Here is a 21776-nt window from a genome sequence, read left to right as displayed (position 1 = left end):
GCGTATCTGTTATTGTTACTTTTGCCTGACAGCTTCCGTAGATTCCTCCGTAACTTATGGGATTTTAGTATTGTATATGCATATGTAAATTATGTATTGCAGGGTACTAATCTACATCCTATAACATATTTCTTATCGAAAATCCTTCATCTGATCGTACGAGATGAATCCCTCAACCAGTTTGTAACAACCCAACCCGTTAACCAACCAAAAACGCGGAATAAAAAAAAATATTTAAAACTGATCTGGAGGGTGATCGGCGCGCACCACTGCCTGTGCGCGGCGCGCACAAGGCCTGAGATAGTTCTGATCAAAATGTCCTTTTTTCGCGAAAAGATCTTCGACTTCCCGACACTTTTAGACCGAACGCTTTTCACAACAAACTTATATATGTAAAACTAACACGAATCAAACATAAAAATGATGTTTTACAAGCGGGGCCCACACGACCCAAAATACAAGTTTAATACAAGTTTAGAGTTTCGACCACCAAAAAGTTTAAGTTCCAAACTACACAATGAGCATGGCGTTTGGGATTAAACTACCCAACTACCGGTCAAACTCCAAGAGCTGCTAAAGCCAAAAGCGTCCCCTAGTATCAAGCGGGATCTCTAGTCCAATGCGATGCCCTTACCCTTGTCCAAAACCGAACCTATAAAATGGTAAACAACGAGAGGGTAAGCAAAGCTTAGTGAATGCAATAATTATACGAATACATATATAATTATACCTACTTGCATACACTTACACAAACCGCAAACATGCTAGCAACACAATTAGCTTATCGTCACATTAACAAGCTATAATCTCCAATACCACAAGCTAGCAACAACCGCATAATAATATAACTCGAAATGATATAATATGCTTACAACACAAGTAACCATGGTCGACCAATAGTACAAGGGAACGGCGCTCGCGAAAACGCCATCGGTGTTCATAACATCCATTAGGGCACTTAACACCTCGCACCACTAACCCCTAGGGTGGCACCTTAACACCTCAGCACGTCACCCCGAGTGGCATCTTAACACCTCGATGCAACACTCATTATTTTACGGAGTGGTGTCTTAACACCTCGACACTACACTCCTAGGTGGCATCTTAACACCTCGATGCTACACCCGAGTGGCATCTTAACACCTCGATGCTACACCCTTCATGTGAAACGTGGTGTCTTAACACCTCGACACTACACCTTTCACGCTACAACAAATAGATACATTATATACATACGCATATAATTATTCCACTCACCTTAACAATTAGATGACGATTTCAACCTCCACAAGCTTCAAAGCAAAGTACCTAATATAATAAGTACTTGATCAACACACAAGCTAAGTGGACTCAATACTAACACTTACACATGAGCATTTAATGACTTAATGTATTAAATCGCCCATTTATACCAAAACCGCCCAATTAAAGTCAAGACCACCACTAATCACTTTAAAGCTAGTGATTAAGGTCCAACAACACCAACTAATACATAATTAGGGTAATTCATACCCATCTTTCCAAACTAGGTCAATTTATTATCCAAATCACCATTTTAAGACAACACACCCATTTCGGGTCATCCACTAACTAACCAACAACCATTTACTAAATAACTAGGTGTGTTAGTAATTAACTCACCAATTAGGGTTCATAAACATCATTTAATACTTTGAAACCCTAGACTAGTCACCAATTAGTATTCAAGACTTAATTTTACCCAAGAACACCCAAAATCACCAATAATGGGTTTTGTGTTCATCATTTACTCAAACCCTAACCCTTACACTAAATCAAAGTAAGGAAAATAAAATTAGAACATACCACAACTACCACAACGAAGCTAGAGATAAGATGAATGACTTTAATGCTTGAACTTTAACCCAAAACAAGCTCCTTCCTCTTGGATTTAAGCCTTCTCTCTCAAAAATCACAATCTCTCTCTAGAATTAAAGTTAAAGTGATAAGGTTGTTGATAATGGAGTAATGGTGCTCCCCAAACTGACCTATCTGTCTTTAAGCCGTCCATAAGTGAATTTACCAAAATGCCCATCAAAATATCTGATTTAAAAAGCTGGAACCGGCTACAGTAAGGGGTGCACGGCGCGCACTAGGCTCAGCTCACTCAGTGACTTCTGTTTAACTGCACAACATCACCCACACTCTATGTAACATAATTACACTGCTGTACAAACTGATTAGGGTCTTACAACTCTCCCCCACTTATTCGGATTGCGTCCTCGCAATCCAAGCCGCATGACAAGAGGGAAGATATACCAACACGAACTCTTCGGGCTTCCAAGTAAACTCGGAACCTATACTTCGACGCCATTGGACTTTAAAAGTCCTCACCTCTTTATTTCTCAATTTCTTAACCTTTTCATCGAGTATAGCAACCGGCTCCTCAACATACTCCAACTTGTTATTTAGCTCAATTTCGTCTAACGGCACCCATGATGAATCATCCGCAAGACACTTATGGAGATGGGAAACATGAAATGTACTATTAATCCCCACAAGCTCTTCGGGTAATTCCAAATTATACGCAACTTCACCAACACGAGCTAAAACTTTAAAGGGACCAATAAACCGAGGAGCTAACTTTCCCCGTTTTCGAAATCGAATAATACCCTTCCATGGCGAAACCTTAAGCATCACCATATCGCCTTCTTGAAATTCGATCGTTCGTCTACGTTTGTCGGCATACGAATTTTGTCTATCTTGAGCCTTTCTCAAATGTTCCCGAATAATATCAATCTTGTTATTCGTCTCTAAAACCAAATCGGTACTCCCGATTTCTCTTTGACCCACTTCTCCCCAACAAATGGGAGTTCGACACCTCTGCCCGTAAAGCATCTCATAAGGTGGCATCCGATACTAGTATGATAACAATTATTGTACGAGAATTCCACCAAAGGCAAATGCTCATCCCAACTACCACCGAAATCAATAATGCACGCCCGTAACATATCTTCCAAAGTCTGGTTCATACGTTCGGTTTGACCGTCCGTTTGAGGATGATACGCCGTGCTCAACTTCAATTGTGTACCCATATCCTCATGAAACTTTTCCTAAAATCGAGATGTAAAACGGGTATCTCGATCCGAAATAATAGATATAGGAACCCCATGTCGAGCGACCACTTCCTTGATAAACAACTTAGCCAAGGTCTCCGACGATATCGCTTCTTTAATGGGAAGAAACAAAGCACTTTTCGTCAACCGGTCAACTATCACCCAAATCGTATCAAATTTGGTTCTCGCCGTCTTAGGTAACTTTGTTATGAAATCCATGGTAATGTGCTCTCATTTCCATTTCAGAATTTCTAACGGTTGCAATTTACCATACGGCTTTTGGTGTTCGGATTTTACTTGCAAACACGTGACGCATTGCTCAACATACTTCACAACATCACGCTTCATGCCCGGCCACCAATAATCTTTCTTCAAGTCAAGGTACATTTTCGTCGCGCCCGGATGAATGGAATATTTTGACTTATGTGCTTCATCAAGTAACACTCGTCGGTAATCACCCATCTTAGGCACCCACACCCTTCCTTGGAAAGACAACAAACCACGCGGACCCATAGTGATAAACTCCGATTGGCCCACGATTCGCTCCGTATGCTTGTTGTGAACATAATCCTCTATTTGAATCTCACCAAGCTTTTCAAGAAAATCGTTGGTAATAATCAAACGTAACGATCCAACTCGTATCGCCGGATGTTGACTCTTTCGACTCAACGCATCCGCGACAACGTTCGCCTTACCCGGATGATAAAGTATCTCACAATCATAGTCTTTCACCACATCCATCCACCTACGTTGGCGATAATTCAAATCTCGTTGATTAAAGAGATGTTTCAAACTCTTATGATCCGAATAAATCGTACACTTGACACCATACAAGTAATGGCGCCAAATTTTCAACGCATGCACAACCGCCGCCAACTCAAGATCATGAGTCGGATACCTCGTTTCATGTTCCTTTAATTGTCGAGAGGCATAAGCGATGACTTTACCTCTTTGCATTAGAACACACCCGAGACCATTTAAGGAAGCATCACAATAAACCACCATGTCTTCAACACCTTCCGGTAACACTAACACCGGAGCTTGACACAACTTCTCTTTTAACAATTGAAAAGCAATTTCTTGCTCGTTCTCCCAAACAAACCTCGCATTCTTCCTTGTCAATTTCGTCAACGAAGAAGCAATCTTAGAAAAATCTTGGATAAACCGACGATAATAACCGGCCAATCCGAGAAAACTTCGGATTTCCGTAGGCGTAGTCGGTCGTCCCCAACTCTTCACCGTCTCGATCTTCCCCGGATCTACTTGAATACCGTTTTCGTTCACAATATGACCAAGGAATTGAACTTCCCTTAGCCAAAATTCACATTTGGAGAACTTTGCATACAACTTCTCCTTTCGTAGCGTCTTCAATACTTCACGCAAATGATGTTCATGTTCGTTCATACTTTTCGAGTAGACTAGTATGTCGTCGATGAACACTATTACCGACTTGTCCAACATAGGTTGGCACACTCGGTTCATAAGATCCATGAATGCTGCCGGTGCATTCGTAAGACCAAAGGGCATAACTACAAACTCATAATGCCCGTAATGCGTTCGAAAAGCCGTTTTCTCTATGTCTTCCTCACGGACCCGCATTTGGTGATAGCCGGACCGTAGGTCGATCTTAGAGAAATACGTTGCACCTTGAAGTTGATCAAATAAATCGTCAATCCTAGGTAATGGATAACGATTCTTGATCGTCACTTTATTCAACTCACGGTAATCAATGCACATACGCATACTACCATCATTCGTCTTCATAAATAACACCGGAGCGCCCCATGGCGAAGCACTCGGTCGAATAAAACCCTTCTCGAGCAACTCTTGGGTTTGATTTAACAACTCTTGCATTTTCGTTGGTGCTAAACGATAAGGAGTTTTAGCAATGGGAGTAGCTCCCGGAACCAACTCAATACGAAACTCAACTTGTCTTTCCGCCGGAACACCCGGTAATTCGTCCGAAAAAACGTCTTCGAATTCACTAACAACCGGAATTTCACGAATAGGTGGTGGCTCATTACGAGTATCAACAACATGAGCAAGGAAAGCCATGCCACCACTAACAACAAAACGACGTGCCCGTGCAAAAGTGCATATCGGCACCGGTCTCCTTCGCTTATCACCATGAATAATTAACTCTCCCCCACTTAGGGTCTTCACACGAATAAACTTATCATGGCATGCAATATCGGCTCTATAACGATCGAGCCAATCCATACCAACGACAATATCAAAGTCGCCCAAGGTCATTGGAATAAGATCAATTTTAAAGGTTTCGGCACCAAAAACAACATCACAATTTTCACACACATCAACCACTAGTACCGTCTTGCCGTCCGCTATTTCGACTTCTATCGGACGACTTAACTTAGCTAACGGTCTATTAAGTTTAGACACAAATTTAGGAGACACAAACGACAAATTTGCACCGCTATCAAAAAGAATCCTCGCCGGATTAGAATTAACCATGAAAGTACCTGAGACAACTTCGTTTGATTGTTTGGCTTCATCATTAGTCATCAAGTAGTTGCAACCCCTAGCCATACCCGCCGCCTTCTCTAACCGCTTCACATTGTCGTTTCGCAAGTCGGGACACTCCGGCTTCTTATGCCCTTCTTTGCCGCAATTAAAACAAGTGACTTTGTTTCCGGAAGATGGTTTCGGAAACTCACGAGCCATATGACCCGGTTGCCCACAATTGTAGCACGTATAAGAAAACCCACCGGTAGTGCCCTTCTTTGCACTATTGACACTTTCGGCCCCCCTCTTGTTCTTGCTCTTCTTGCTTGAGGCGTTAGAGTAACTAAAACCTTCAAACTTTCTTTTGGAAAACATGAAATCACTCTTTTTTGGAACCTCCGGCTCAAAACCCCGAGCCAACTCAAACAATTCATCAAAAGTCTTAGCCATACCCCGAATAATCTTCCCCTTGTACTCATCATTCAAAGTACGGTAGAAATCCTTCATGAGCTTATGATCATCACCAACATATTCCGGGCAAAAACGAGTCTTTGCCAAGAATGTAGACTTGAGGGTAACCAAATCCATGGAACCTTGTTGCAAATGGTGCAACTCGTCCCGGATTCTATCGAGGTCGGAAGAAGTTCGGTATTCTTTGAAAAACTCTTTCTTGAAGTCTTCCCAAGTCAAACCCATACATTGTTCTTCACCATACAAGTTGATTTTATCATCCCATCACAACTTAGCTTCTTCGCGTAACATGCTAGAACCATACCTCGTCTTATTTTCGGGAGGACATTTCGCGGTACGAAAAGCTCCCTCAATATCGGAGATCCAACATGTACTTTTTAAAGGATCCCGCACCCCATTAAACATTGGGGGTTGAGCATCCTTGAAGTTCTTGTAGTGGAAGTCCCGCCTTCCTTCGCCTCCTTCATCGCGAGGATAGATATTCCTAGCGTCAAGGGCCTCTTCGATAGTGGCCTTCATTCGTTCATTAATTAGATCGGTTATTTGCTCATCAACCGAATCTTGAAAGACCTTTCCGACGTCCGTAAGAAAATCCGCTTTTAACTTTTTAAAGACGGCCTCAACCTTGGCCGAAAACTCGGCGTCCTCGCTTGTACTCCCGTTATCATTATCGGGACCGTTTCTCGTCTTCATTTTATAAAACGAAATAGGTTAAACCACAAAAATGAAAGGACAATTACATTGTGTATATACATATATGCCACACTACTCCATCTCGCTCAACAATCGTCGTACATTGCTTGTTTAACACGATTTGCGCCCGTAACAATGGTAGCTAGTCATTACTACGCGAGCACGTCACATTAACTCGCTAGTACAACGCCTATCTCGCTTGATGATTGTTAAACACAACACGAACAAATAGCGCATGATTAGTTCACATAAACCTATGCACTAACCATCCCGATCCTACCCAAAGTCCTACAAGTCCCGCATACACGCGCACACAAAAGTCTAAGTCTAGGCGCCTATCTCAAGTCACCTAAATCCCTTAGACCATGCTCTGATACCACTTGTAACAACCCAACCCGTTAACCAACCAAAAATGCGGAATAAAAAAAAATTTAAAACTGATCTGGAGGGTGCGCGACGCGCACCACTGCCTGTGCGCGGCGCGCACAAGGCCTGAGACAGTTCTGATCAAAATGTCCATTTTTCGCGAAAAGATCTTCGACTTCCCGACACTTTTAGACCGAACGCTTTTCACAACAAACTTATATATGTAAAACTAACACGAATCAAACATAAAAATGATGTTTTACAAGCGAGGCCCACACGACCCAAAATACAAGTTTAATACAAGTTTAGAGTTTCGACCACCAAAAAGTTTAAGTTCCAAACTACACAATGAGCATGGCGTTTGGGATTAAACTACCCAACTACCGGTCAAACTCCAAGAGCTACTAAAGCCAAAAGCGTCCCCTAGTATCAAGCGGGATCTCTAGTCCAATACGATGCCCTTACCCTTGTCCAAAACCGAACCTATAAAATGGTAAACAACGAGAGGGTAAGCAAAGCTTAGTGAATGCAATAATTATACGAATACATATATAATTATACCTACTTGCATACACTTACACAAACCGCAAACATGCTAGCAACACAATTAGCTTATCGTCACATTAACAAGCTATAATCTCCAATACCACAAGCCAGCAACAACCGCATAATAATATAACTCGAAATGATATAATATGCTTACAACACAAGTAACCATGGTCGACCAATAGTACAAGGGAACTGCGCTCGCGAAAACGCCATCGGTGTTCATAACATCCATTAGGGCACTTAACACCTCGCACCACTAACCCCTAGGGTGGCACCTTAACACCTCGGCACATCACCCCGAGTGGCATCTTAACACCTCGATGCAACACTCATTATTTTACAGAGTGGTGTCTTAACACCTCGACACTACACTCCTAGGTGGCATCTTAACACCTCGATGCTACACCCTTCACGTGAAACGTGGTGTCTTAACACCTCGACACTACACCTTTCACGCTACAACATATAGATACATTATATACATACGCATATAATTATTCCACTCACCTTAACAATTAGATGACGATTTCAACCTCCACAAGCTTCAAAGCAAAGTACCTAATATAATAAGTACTTGATCAACACACAAGCTAAGTGGACTCAATACTAACACTTACACATGAGCATTTAATGACTTAATGTATTAAATCGCCCATTTATACCAAAACCGCCCAATTAAAGTCAAGACCACCACTAATCACTTTAAAGCTAGTGATTAAGGTCCAACAACACCAACTAATACATAATTAGGGTAATTCATACCCATCTTTCCAAACTAGGTCAATTTATTACCCAAATAACCATTTTAAGACAACACACCCATTTCGGGTCATCCACTAACTAACCAACACCCATTTACTAAATAACTAGGTGTGTTAGCAATTAACTCACCAATTAGGGTTCATAAACATCATTTAATACTTTGAAACCCTAGACTAGTCACCAATTAGTATTCAAGACTCAATTTTACCCAAGAACACCCAAAATCACCAATAATGGATTTTGTGTTCATCATTTACTCAAACCCTAACCCTTACACTAAATCAAAGTAAGGAAAATAAAATTAGAACATACCACAACTACCACAACGAAGCTAGAGATAAGATGAACGACTTTAATGCTTGAACTTTAACCCAAAACAAGCTCCTTCTTCTTGGATTTAAGCCTTCTCTCTCAAAAATCACAATCTCTATCTAGAATTAAAGTTAAAGTGATAAGGCTGTTGATAATGGAGTAATGGTGCTCCCTAAACTGACCTATCTGTCTTTAACCCGTCCATAAGTGAATTTACCAAAATGCCCATCAAAATATCTGATTTAAAAAGCTGGAACCCGGCTACTGTAAGGGTTGCGCGGCGCGCTCCCTTTAGTGTGCGCGGCGCATACTAGGCTCAGCTCACTCAGTGACTTCTGTTTAACTGCACAACATCACCCACACTCTATGTAACATAATTACACTGCTGTACAAACTGATTAGGGTCTTACACAGTTTGAGTCCCTCAGATTTCGATAGCTATTCCGATAGTTATTCTGACAGCTATTCCGATATGGAGTTTCACCTAAGCTTCGAAAGAAGTGTCACCAGAATGAATCAACCAATTATCCATCCCCAATTAATCTGATGGGTTCGTGATCGACTTAATCAATGGAGACGAGTAGAAGGCGATCCTTTCCCCAACCGAATTCACCTTTTGGCAAAGAACCTGAATCACTTACCGGCGAACCCATTCGAAACACCATCTTCACCCTCATTCCCCGAATATCTCGCCACGATTATATTCTATTTAAAAATATAAACCTTATTCATCCGCCCATTCTGATCGACAATCATCCTGGAATAATAGAAGAAGTCAACGAGCTTCGTGCTCGAGTAATCAATTTGGAGAATATGGTGCAAAACTTACCTACTTCAGCAACATCACCAGCACCAACAGTACCACCAACATCAACACCGGTATCACCAATAACCCAAGTTTCAACATCACACGCCTCAACATCTCATTCTGTACCTTGAGTATAATCATCGTTCTACATGACGTTCTACATCATTTATCTTCGTTCGACATGGCGATTATGTAATCTCTAATATTTTAGAGATTATATATTCTTGTTCTAATGGAAAAATTAAATGAGTTTAATATCATATTAACTCATTAAATCCATGAGTACATCTAAAGAAAAATATATATGTATATATATTTTCATAAAGATTTTAATTGAAAATTCTTTTGTACAAACTGTTAATGGTGAAAATATTTTAACGGGTAGGTAATACCCGAGGAATATTTAGATTTCACATTACTAAGTTACATTGTACATTCTTCGAATCTGATTCAACGGTCATTTACTATCCTATTTACATCCACAGATATACGAATTCGTTCACCACAGAATAACCATTTTCATTCAATTTCATATTTGGATTTTGACTTATCAGAATTCAACAAGTAGCATAATGAAGAAAACATTGGACAAAATAAAAGTTGTTAGAATCAAACAAATTAACTATAAGAAAATTTTTGTTAAGAATCCACGCTAACTGTTCCTAGCTAACTGATTACATTTTATTTATCGCAATTTATATTCTAGCAATTTTATTTATCGTCATGTAATTTTTGTTATTTATTTTACGCACTTTAAATATCGGGACACGTATACAAGGTTTTGACATATCATATCGACACATCTATATATATTATTTGGAATAACCATAGACACTCTATATGCAGTAATGCTACAGTTAGGTATACAGGGTTGAGGTTGATTCTACAATAATATATATACTTTGAGTTGTGATCGAGTCTGAGACATGTACACGGGTCACGATACGTATTAATTAATTCGAATACTATAAACTATATATGAATTATTGAGTTAGTGACTGTGGACTGCTAACTGTGGACTACCAAGATTGGACAATTAAAATGAATTAAAATATTGATTATAACATATGAAACTAAACAATTCTTCAAGTTTGCCACTTGATTTCATCTTAAACCTCATTTGTATCTTGACGATTACAATCTGCGATTCAAACCTTTCATAATTCTTGAAAATACTTCAATCGATAGGATGAACCAACCACACTTCATCTACGGAAGAAGAGATTGATGCATATAGTTATGCACCTGAAAATACTCGGAACCTGTGTAAACATTTAACACGTGTCTGTACTAGCTCCTTTGGCATTGTTATTACCGAAAATAACATTTCAACTCTTTTTCAAATTAGCCAATTTTGTCATAGCTTCAGCAAATCAACTTCGACTTCCATTCGAATTAGCCTTATTATAACCTCTATACATAAGTTTGCCTGTTGTCATTATTACCGGGGAACCGTTTATATTCCACCACATTAGCAGTAAACTTACCAGCAACTTCAATGAATTTGGACTTTCCAAAAAATCATTATATTCATTGAAACCCCATCATGTATTCATCTATACCCTGTAACAATAATTGCCATACCAATTACCGAGAATCAGCAATCAGTATTTCAAATCTCGTAGCCTTTCTACATCAATAGTTATATGTATACATATAACAATTATCTCCTAGAATTACGATCTTCAATTCTGAAATTTTGAAAAGCACCCAGCCTACGAATCAATACATTGAACTTTGAAAAAGCTGAATGAAGCAGCAGAAAACTGTAGGCAACCGTAAACGACCTTAATCGTTGAAAGTTTGATGATAAAGAATAGTATGTTGGAAAAGCTCAGAAAAGTTAGAACTAGAAAACGGATTGAGCTAACCACGAAGGAGACCAAGGACAAATACAAGGACCATACCCTATATTCAAAGAATCCAGGTAATTCTGGATCCGTTGAAATCTTTAGAGAATATCTTGCTCCGAAGTCATGTTAAAATCTTGCGGAAAATTTTTCTTCATCAACCTTCGAACTTGGAAATTCCAAAATATCATCATAAATATCTTCGATATTTCTGAGGATATTTTCATAAATATTCTCGTCCGAAATTATATACCTCTTCGTGCTTCCTGTGTTTCATTTTATTGGAAACTTCTGTGAAATTTAAGTTTAATTTATGAATGAATTCTGGAGAAATGTAAAGAAATTGATGCATGAATTAGCATAATATAATGACACTTGATCAACGTGATTATATTACAATAAGTCATGCTGAGTTTCTAATGGAGCGTGATGATTCACAGACCATAACGTCATCATGTGCCATTTTACACGACTCTTACATTCTATGTAATCTCCAAACATATCAAGAATGTATCTTCCTGATATTTTATATCTTTTCTCGTGACTTCTGGTAATTTGACAAATCAAGATCGTGCTACTAGTCATGTTCATTCAAAATTTCATACCTACGAATTATGGACTATTATTCGCTTGACTTAAGGTCGAGAAGAGAAAACAAAAGGGAAGGAACTCCAAAAATATAAAGGAAATGAAAAAGGGGTATTTATAGGGAGATATCCGACAAAGCAATCGAAACAGATTACCGCATTTAATCAAAGAGAATCCTATTTCCTTAACTACCGAAGAATCAAATCTTATTACGAAGATTTTCTCTAAATTCCTTGAATTTCGGAAATCAACCTTGATTACGTCATCGGTTAAGACGAATCTGCATTTACTCATATCAATTTTTTGTGACAGCTTCACTCGTACGCTTCAAGTAACCGAATCACTTTATTTATATTACTCAATAATAATAAAAGTGTATTTATCAACTCATATTCATCATGAAAAACATTCCTAGTGTTAGCCATGACAACCACACTCAAATTTCGGGACGAAATTTCTTTAACGGGTAGGTACTGTGACGACCCGGGAATTTCCAACCAAATTTAAACTTATTCTTTATATGTTTCCGACACGATAAGCAAAGTCTGTAATATTGAGTCTTAAAACTTTTAAACTATTATCATGAATGCAATTACCCTTTGACTATTCCCGATGATTCACAAACAGTTATGTAAGTAAATATATATAGAAATATAAGTGTATATAATATTTTAAATTAATAAAACATACTTTATACAATTTGAAATTTAAAATGTAATATAAAAACAGGATAATTAAGTTATTATTAATTTGAATATATAAAAATATATATAAAATATTATTATGAATCTGTATAGATAAATACATATAAATGATCCCTATAATTATATGTATGACTTATGTTAAAATGTATAAATTTAATACTTAGAATAAGTGATTATATAATTAGTAACTAGGATAAAATTTATAAATTATAAGATATTAAATTTAATTACAAGTTTGAATATAATTGTTATGTAAATATTATTAACAATTATTTCATTATAAACACTAATAGGAATATTTGAATAGCTAATATTATTATATAAAATATATATATGAATATGTAAAACTTGATATGTATAAGTAAAATTATTATTTTTGATATAATTATTATTATCATTTCTATTATAATTATTATTAGTTTCATAATTATTATTAAAAACTAATATTAATGTTTATATAATTAATATTATTATGTTTCGTTATATATTTAATATACACATATACATGTATATATATACATGTATATATATATATATATATATATATATATATATATATATATATATATATAATTGATATATAATTATAGAAACACTGATATATACACCTATATATATATATATATATATATATATATATATATATATATATATATATATATATATATATATATATATATATATATATATATATATATATATATATTTCGATCATATGTAAATAAATACAGATATATAAAATTTAGATTTGTATAAATACATATACATATACAACATAAAGATATATATATATATATATATATATATATATATATATATATATATATATATATATATATATATATATATGTATATATATATATATATATATATATATATATATATATATCAATACGTATACAGATATATTGTAACAACCCTCACTTTTCGACTTCTAAATTTACTGAATTAACCCTAGGGTTATCTGCCTAACTATATGTATTAAGGGTTGTTATATACTATTAAATATTGACCGAATAGTAATTTTTAGTCAACAATGTACGCTTAAATAAATAATATTTTATTAATTTATATAATTTGACATAATTTAACTAAGTATATAAACTTTGTATCACTTTTATTATTTACTTAACGTATTATATATTTAACTATATAATAAATCCAATTATATATAAATGTAATAATATTTACAAACTTACTAAAACTATAGTTTAATAATTAAAATCATAATTATTATTAAAAATACAAAATAGAGAATTATTTATTATTTTTATGCAAAATTTATATTTATTAATTAAATAAAATTAAAAAAAATATTGACAAATATTCTTGGAAAAGCACTAAATCAATTTGTTTATTTATATAAAAAAATCCTTAAAATAAATAAATTAAAATAAATAAATAAATAAATAAATAAAATACTTTTTAATTAAAAATTATAATGGAAAAACTACTTTTATTATTTTATTTTGTGCATTATCCCATGACCTAATATTTAATACTTTTGAATTTTAAAATCCCATTAAAAATTAAAATATTTCTTTTTCTTTTAATTATTTTATTCTTTTTACCTATTTTTTTCAAGTATAAATACCCCTCATTTCTCATTCAAACTCACACCAAAATTACACTCATTCTCTCTTTGAAGAATTACTAATAGTAAGTATTCTTTTCTTACTTTTTACTTTTTACTTTTTTACTTTTTACTTTTTACTTCGGTTTATTATTTTATTTTTTACCAAAACATGTAAATAATGTTATAAATTATATGCAATTAAAAATAAAATAAATAATATGTTATAATTAGTAATCTATGTTACTAAAAGTTATAAAAGTATTTTTATGAATTAATATATGGGAATTAAAATTAAAATTGAATTAATGAATATATATGTATATACGCACCTAACGTGAAGGTTATAATTAAAGATAGTGTACAAAGACTACAAACATCACAGCTACTTGTGGCCTAGGGTGATCCTTGTTACCATTATGGGACGCTTGTAGATCTCGAATGCCAAGACTTAGATTCTGGTCAAGAGATCCTGGGCCACTCGGTAACAATAGATCATTCGAGTGACTTGCATGTTAGCAACGAAGTTTGGGCGAGATTGTACAACATCTTTGTTAAGAATTATAACCCGAACATTTTTAAACTAGAAGCTTACTATAAGTGGAAGCTTTCCATAAATAGTAAGTTTTCAAAAATAGAAACTTTTGAGAAATAGGAACTTTTCTCGAAAACTGTCACTGTCAATATAGTTGCTATATTAATAAACATAATTTATGTCAGTTAGACATTAACTAATCAAACGGTATACCTCTAGGTTGATATCCAGATCACTTACTTGCTTTACTTTCCTTCTTGCGTGGAATACTTCAACTGCTATTTAAGGTGAATTCATAGGCCCTCTTTATTGCAAGCAAACTTACTTACTTTACTTGGGGTGAGACACATGCTGTTTTTACTTTTTTACAATTTAGACACAAGTACCAAACTGTTAAACTATGCTATACCCGGCTATGTCCGACTAAGTCCCTACAGTGATATTTTTAATTGCTGCTGCATGCTTAATTATTGGGGGTAGGCCTATCGGGAGTAACGTCCCCGATACATTTGACTAAGTCTTTGTATTACTTGATAATGAAATTAAACCGACAAGGACAGACACAACTTGTCATGGGGCAAACTTGAACGTTTAGTCTAAATATCACGCTTTGGCATAACTTTTTGATCCTGCGGGAGTGATGTCAAAGCAGAGGGGTATAAAATACTATTAAATTTTACTAGGAAATACTATTAAATACGATACAATTTTACACAAGATATTTATTTATTTATAGAATGGATATACTTAAACCTTGCTACAACACTTATAGGCAGTGTACCTAATCGTACAGTAGTGTAGTTTTTAGTAAGTCCGGTTCGTTCCACAGGGAAATCTTTAAACAAAGCTCAACGCTATATTAGTTTATTTTTATAAAAATACAAATATATATATAGGTAATATTATTATTATAAAGGGGGGTTTTTACCGTTTAATGACCGGCTTGTCGATTTTAAAACTTTAGTCGCAGTTAAAACCTAATGTAAAATATAAAATAAATACAAGACTTTAAATTAAAGCGTAAAGTAAATAACGATAATGAAATTGCGAATAATAAAAATGCGATAAAATTAAATTGCGATAATTAAAAGTACGATAATTAAAAGTGCGATTAAATAAAATAACAATAAATAAAAGTGCGATAATTAGAAGTGCAATTAAATATAAAATAAAGGAAATTAAATATGAAATAAAAGAATTATGCTTATTTAAACTTCCGTAATCATGATGTTTGACGTGTTGATTTTAGTTTTATGCCCTTGGGTTAATTGTCCTTTGTCCTGGATTATTCAATATGTCCGTCTGGTTTTTGTCCATAACAGTCCATCAGTCATAAATATAAATTGCAAGTGTCCTTGACAAATTATTATTATACTCGAAGTTAAATATTCCAACTAATTGGGGATTCGAATTGTAACAAGGTTTTAATACTTTGTTTAATGAATACACCAGGTTATCGACTGCGTGTAAACCAAGGTTTTACTACTTTGTTAACAATTACACCAATTACCCTTGAATGTAATTTCACCCCTGTTTTAATTATTCTAGTGGCTATTAATCCATTCCCGTGTCCGGTTAAATGAACGATTATTCGTACATATAAATACCCCGCCCATCGTGTCCGATCGAGTGTATATGGTAATTTATAGGGACGCCCAATTGTAAATCTTTATATTAACATTAACAAACTTTCATTTAGTTAAACAAATATAAAGCCCATTAATAGCCCATAGTCTAGTTTCCACAAGTGTCGTTCTTTTGTCCAAACCCCAATTATGGTACAAAGCCCAATTACCCAATTTTAGTAATTAGCCCAACATCATGATTACTTCGTTTTAAATAAGCATAATAATAACTTAGCTACAAGACATTAATGTAAAAAGGTTGAACATAACTTACAATGATTAAAAATAGCGTAGCGTTACACGGACAGAATTTCGACTTACACCCTTACAACATTCGCTAACATACCCTTATTATTAGAATTAAAATTAAAATATAAATTATAAATATAATTATATTTACCTATGAAGAGGAAGAGAAAAAAGATATGAAATTTGATCAGAATTCGGTTGGCTTTATAGCCAGAGTTGAAAATTGGGGCTCCGTGACTCGCGGCAAAATGCCCTTCAAACTCCGCGAGTCACGGAGATAGAAATTACAGCTCACACCCTTGGAGTTTCTCTGCCGACGGTTTTATATATATAAATATAATATATATATATAATTAATATAATTAATTATATATTATATTATATTTATATATATAGTTAACTTGTAATTTTTAGTCCGTTGCGTCGAGCGTTAAGAGTTGACTCTGGTCCCGGTTCCGGATTTTCGAACGTCCTCGCGTACAATTTAATATCTTGTACTTTGCGTTTTGAATCTTGTACTCTTGTGATTTCGAGACGTTTCTTATCAATAATTGGAACCTTTTTGATTGTCTTTTGTACTTTTGAGCTTTTTGGTCGTTTGCGTCTTCAATTCGTCGAATCTGTCTTTTGTCTTCACCTTTTATTATTTAAACGAATATCACTTGTAAATAGAACAATTGCAACTAAAAGCTTGTCTTTCTTGAGGAATAATGCTATGAAATATATGTTCGTTTTTAGCATTATCAAATATTCCCACACTTGAGTGTTGCTTGTCCTCAAGCAATATTGTCTTGAAATACTAGAATCACTTCTTTATTCTTCACACTTTGTACATCAGTGATTTCTATACGGCAGTATAAACAATGGTAGTAACGATATGGTTTACAGTCCCACATGACTCTAAAAATTTAGATCCATTAAGGAAATTGGATCTTTATGAAAACATTTGATCTTTTGAAAATTAAATCTAGTTTTTACCCTAGATAAGTTTTCCGGAATAACCCTTTACCGGTGTTTGCAAAATATTTTTGTGGGTTTGGTGGGTTTCAGATTTGAAAATTTTAGCTCAAAACTTGCGGTTTTGTGTCACCCACTTGCTAACCTTGTATTTGGAAAGCAACACGTCCAGTTTACTTGTCCCGTATATTACCTTTCGGCAAACTACCGTCCGGTTGTAAAGGAAAGCGTTGAACAAGCAACTGTTAAGGCAATGTCCCGTGACATGCTTTTGATTATGGTCTATAACGTGTCGGACGCAATTACTATCCTTGGTAGGAGCAATAGTAAAAGCTCACCCTTATAATTTTTTTTTCCGGTCTGGCACAAGGTCCTGTCTTTGACCATGCTATGCAACCACCGTTCTTACGGTTGACACCCGATTTAGTTCAGGTGACCTAATGAATTCCAGGTGAATTCCTAGGATTTTACGTTCAATGGTAATGAACGCATTGAAAATAGGGTTTTCAGAAAACAAATCGGTTTGTAATTTTGATCAAAATATTTTCTCGTTTAAGCTCGAGTTTAGATATCATTGAATTCCATGAGTTTGAATTCTCAATCTTTAAGGTCAATCTCTAGGATTGAGTAATATCAGTCTTAAAAGCTGATTTTTAATCTTTAAGGAGATTATCCTTTCTGGGGATCTGATTCATTAGTCTTATCCAGCTAATTTGCATGGTGCCCCCCCATTGTACGAGATAAATCCTTCTCATGGTTAGGATAAATCTGACCACTTGGCGACCCTGTTTAATGCTGAGGTCCGTGGATTTCCTGCTGATTTTAGTGATGACTTTTCTAGATTTTTCGTCAACCTACAGCTGGTCTGGACGACAACTTCATGACCTAAATCAAGAAGCGCGTTTCTTTTTCGGAAGACTTTACTTCCTTTTAATGATGGAATTGATTCATCGTGTAGATCCATCTCTTCTTTTCTTTCATTGGGTAAAACAGTTTAGTTTAGTCCAAAGCAAAAGTATTTTCAATTATTTGTTACAGATATATGTGACATATGTTTAAGATAACTTGGTAAATTTTCCCACACTTGGCTTTTTATTTTTCTTTTTATCGTCCTCTATTCCATTTTAAATGAATTTTAACATTTTAGTTTGTTTCTCAATTTATGTCCTTTCCGAGGTAACAATAATTTCGGTGTTAAAACCTAGTTTTATCGTTCATAAATATGTATAAACATGATTTTGAATTCATTTAATTGAAAATTTTGAAAAATTTTACTAGAATTAGGTAGTCAGTATATAAGACTAGGGCTGTTCTTTTTTATCAGAGAGCACTAGATTCTAATACAACTACTGCTTTACTAGTATTTTTAATGGTAACCAAGTGTATAAAGTAAAAAATTTTAAAATCCGAAAGAATTTAACCCCTTCCCACACTTAAGATCTTGCAATGCCCTCATTTGCAAGAAATCAGTAACAATTTAAATTATTGAGGGTGATTTGTGTGAAAATGATTAAATTTTTACCAAAGTTTCCAAATATATTGGTGTTTGTTTGCTGAATGATAAATGGTGCACATCATTTGTTCATTCCGTCTTGTTGTTATTTCACATATATTTTGCATCTTGTCCTCAAAATTAGTTGCTTTTGCTGAACTTAATGCCAGTCTTTGAAAATGCGTTGTTTTACCCTGTTGTGTACATAAGATAAACTGCAAACATATATACATATTTTTGAAGTTTGGTTTATTACCCCACATTCAAAAATTATTAAAATCTAAGAATAAAAGTTAGATAATTATAAAAATGATTACAATATTAACAAAAGTATTAAACATATCAATAATTACAAATTACAAAATAAAAAAAAATAAGTAAACTAAGGATGATATTGGTACCAATAGGGGTTCCACGCATAACCATAAGTGCTATAGAATGCTTCGGCAGGGTCATACGTAGGATATGGTGGCTGCATCTCTATCGACCAAGGAGGGAAGACGGGTTTTGGTGTAGGAATATAGTTTCTACCTATATGTTGGCAATGCGCTATGATCTGGTTCTGATGAACTTGCCAATCTTTTCAAATGCTCTCTGTCTAGCATTTTCGTATTCCTGAGAAGCTATAAACCTATGCATTTCTTGCATCTCATTCCCCCCTCCTACATTACCTTGCTGCTGGTTTCTCTCTACCTGTGGATGTCTACCATTGTATCGTACTGCGGCGTTATTTCGCCGCTTCAAAACTTTCGCACCATGGTATACATTTAAACCTATAGTGTCGCGGGGTTCCGGCTCTTCTACTAATAATCCCCCCCGACTTATATCCACACCGAGATATTCACCAATCAAAGTAATAAAAATACCACCTCCTATTATGCTATGTGGACGCATCCCCCGAACCATAGCTGATAAATAATAACCCACACAATATGGTATACTTACAGCGCTGTGTGGGTCTCGAATACACATATGGTAAAACAAATCTTGTTCATTTACCTTTTCTTTGTTTTTACCCCTTTGTGTAATCGAATTAGCTAAAAACCTATGTATTACTCTTAATTCGGCTCTATCTATATCCAAATAAGAGTAGTTTCCCCCTTTGAAACGGTGATGGCTTGTCATTTGACTCCACACACCGTGTGTATCAAAATTCTCATCTATCTTTCTACCGTTTAGTATCAATCCTCTACAATCGGCAGACGCTAACTCCTCAGGCGTATATATACGTAAAGCCTGAGCCATGTCCAGTAAAGACATGTGGCGCATCGAACCGCCTAACAAAAATCTAATAAAAGAACGATCGGTTAAACTAGCTACCCGATCATTCAACTCTATACTACATAACAACTCTTCACACCATACTTTATATACAGGTCTGCGTATGGTGAATAAACATATCTAGTCATTAAAAGAAGAATTACCATACCTCTGTACCAGTAATTCCCTAATTGGCCCAGCCAATTCTACAGCTTCTAAGGGTCCCCATTCTATGACCCTTGGTACCTCAACAACCTTGGAATGAAGAGTATGCAAACCCCGTTGATATTTGGGATAATCTATCCAAAGTCTGTCAAATCTCAGGTTCGGGTGTAACTGTTCCAAGTGCATATCTGAAAAGGTCATGACTGGATGAGGTACATCCTGCTTGTAGTAGTTATCTACCTCCTGTTGTTCCAAGTTCTCAGCAGGAGCATGGCGGGCTTGGGATGAAGATTCACCCCTTTCATTCTGCAAAACACATCAAACACAAATTTTGTGCATCCAAATATGCATTAGTGTCAGCAAAATCATCAATCAAAATAATTACAATGACATTATCAATTTATATCAAACTTAAGCTTATTTTCACATTTTTATCAAATCTACACTTTTTCAAATAAGCATATACGAAAATTTTCGCCAAGTTCATAAGCATTCAACTCAAATAACATGTCAAAATAATCATTACTAGCAAATAAACAAGTCTCAAATGGCATTATCTTTCAAAAATCAAGTTCATGAATTTTGGACTTGAAAAAGTCCACTTTAATTCTCAAAATCATGTTTAGGCTCAAAGTTTGGATCATTTAACTACCTAGACATGTTACACTACTCAATTTAGCAACAATTCATGACAAAAATCGGCCATAACCTGTTTATATCAAAAAGCCCCAAATTGCTCAAGAACACAAACCCTAGATTATTCAAAATTTGAAGTTTAAGGCTTCTAATCATGTTAAACAGCATCAATCTAGGTTATACAAGCATAATACATAAACAATTTAAGTCTAATTACACTAAAAAGCATCAAAATTAAATTGGGGAAAAAATAGCTCAAGAACACTAAAATTCGAATTAAATGGTGTTTAGGTGTAGAAATTTACCGTTTTTCTTGAGTAGTTCTTAGATATCATCCTTCTCAACATGATTTTAGCAAAAAATTTGGTGATTAACGGTTAAAAATTGGGATTTTTGGGGGTGATTTTCGGGTTTTTTCGAGTTCTTTTTCGAGCTGTATGATTCTGTTTTGTGTGTGGGGGAGTGACTGATCGTTCAGCTATTTTATTTTTTTTTTCTGGGTTTTGGTCCCTCCGCGAGTCGCGGAGGTTTGCACTTCAAACTCCGCGAGTCGCGGAGTTTGCTTTTTTTTTTTTTTTTTTTTTTTTTTTATAATCTTTAACTTATAACACAATTAAGAAATTAATTTTAAAATTTTGTTTCCC

At 35.1% G+C, this 21776-nt stretch overlaps 1 long non-coding RNA gene across 1 annotated transcript in view; it reads right to left on the bottom strand.

Annotated features, from left to right (window-relative positions):
• Window positions 1-442: 442 nt before the first annotated feature.
• Window positions 443-21776, bottom strand: part of LOC139843528 (uncharacterized) — a 36732-nt gene continuing 15398 nt past the window's right edge. The window contains exon 3 of the long non-coding RNA XR_011757613.1: window positions 443-652. This is a non-coding gene — a long non-coding RNA (uncharacterized lncRNA). The remainder of the gene's footprint in view (window positions 653-21776) is intronic.

The sequence above is a fragment of the Rutidosis leptorrhynchoides genome, chromosome 4, assembly GCF_046630445.1.
Source record: "Rutidosis leptorrhynchoides isolate AG116_Rl617_1_P2 chromosome 4, CSIRO_AGI_Rlap_v1, whole genome shotgun sequence".
NCBI classification, from domain to species: domain Eukaryota; kingdom Viridiplantae; phylum Streptophyta; class Magnoliopsida; order Asterales; family Asteraceae; genus Rutidosis; species Rutidosis leptorrhynchoides.
This window is presented reverse-complemented; position numbering and strand designations above follow the sequence as displayed.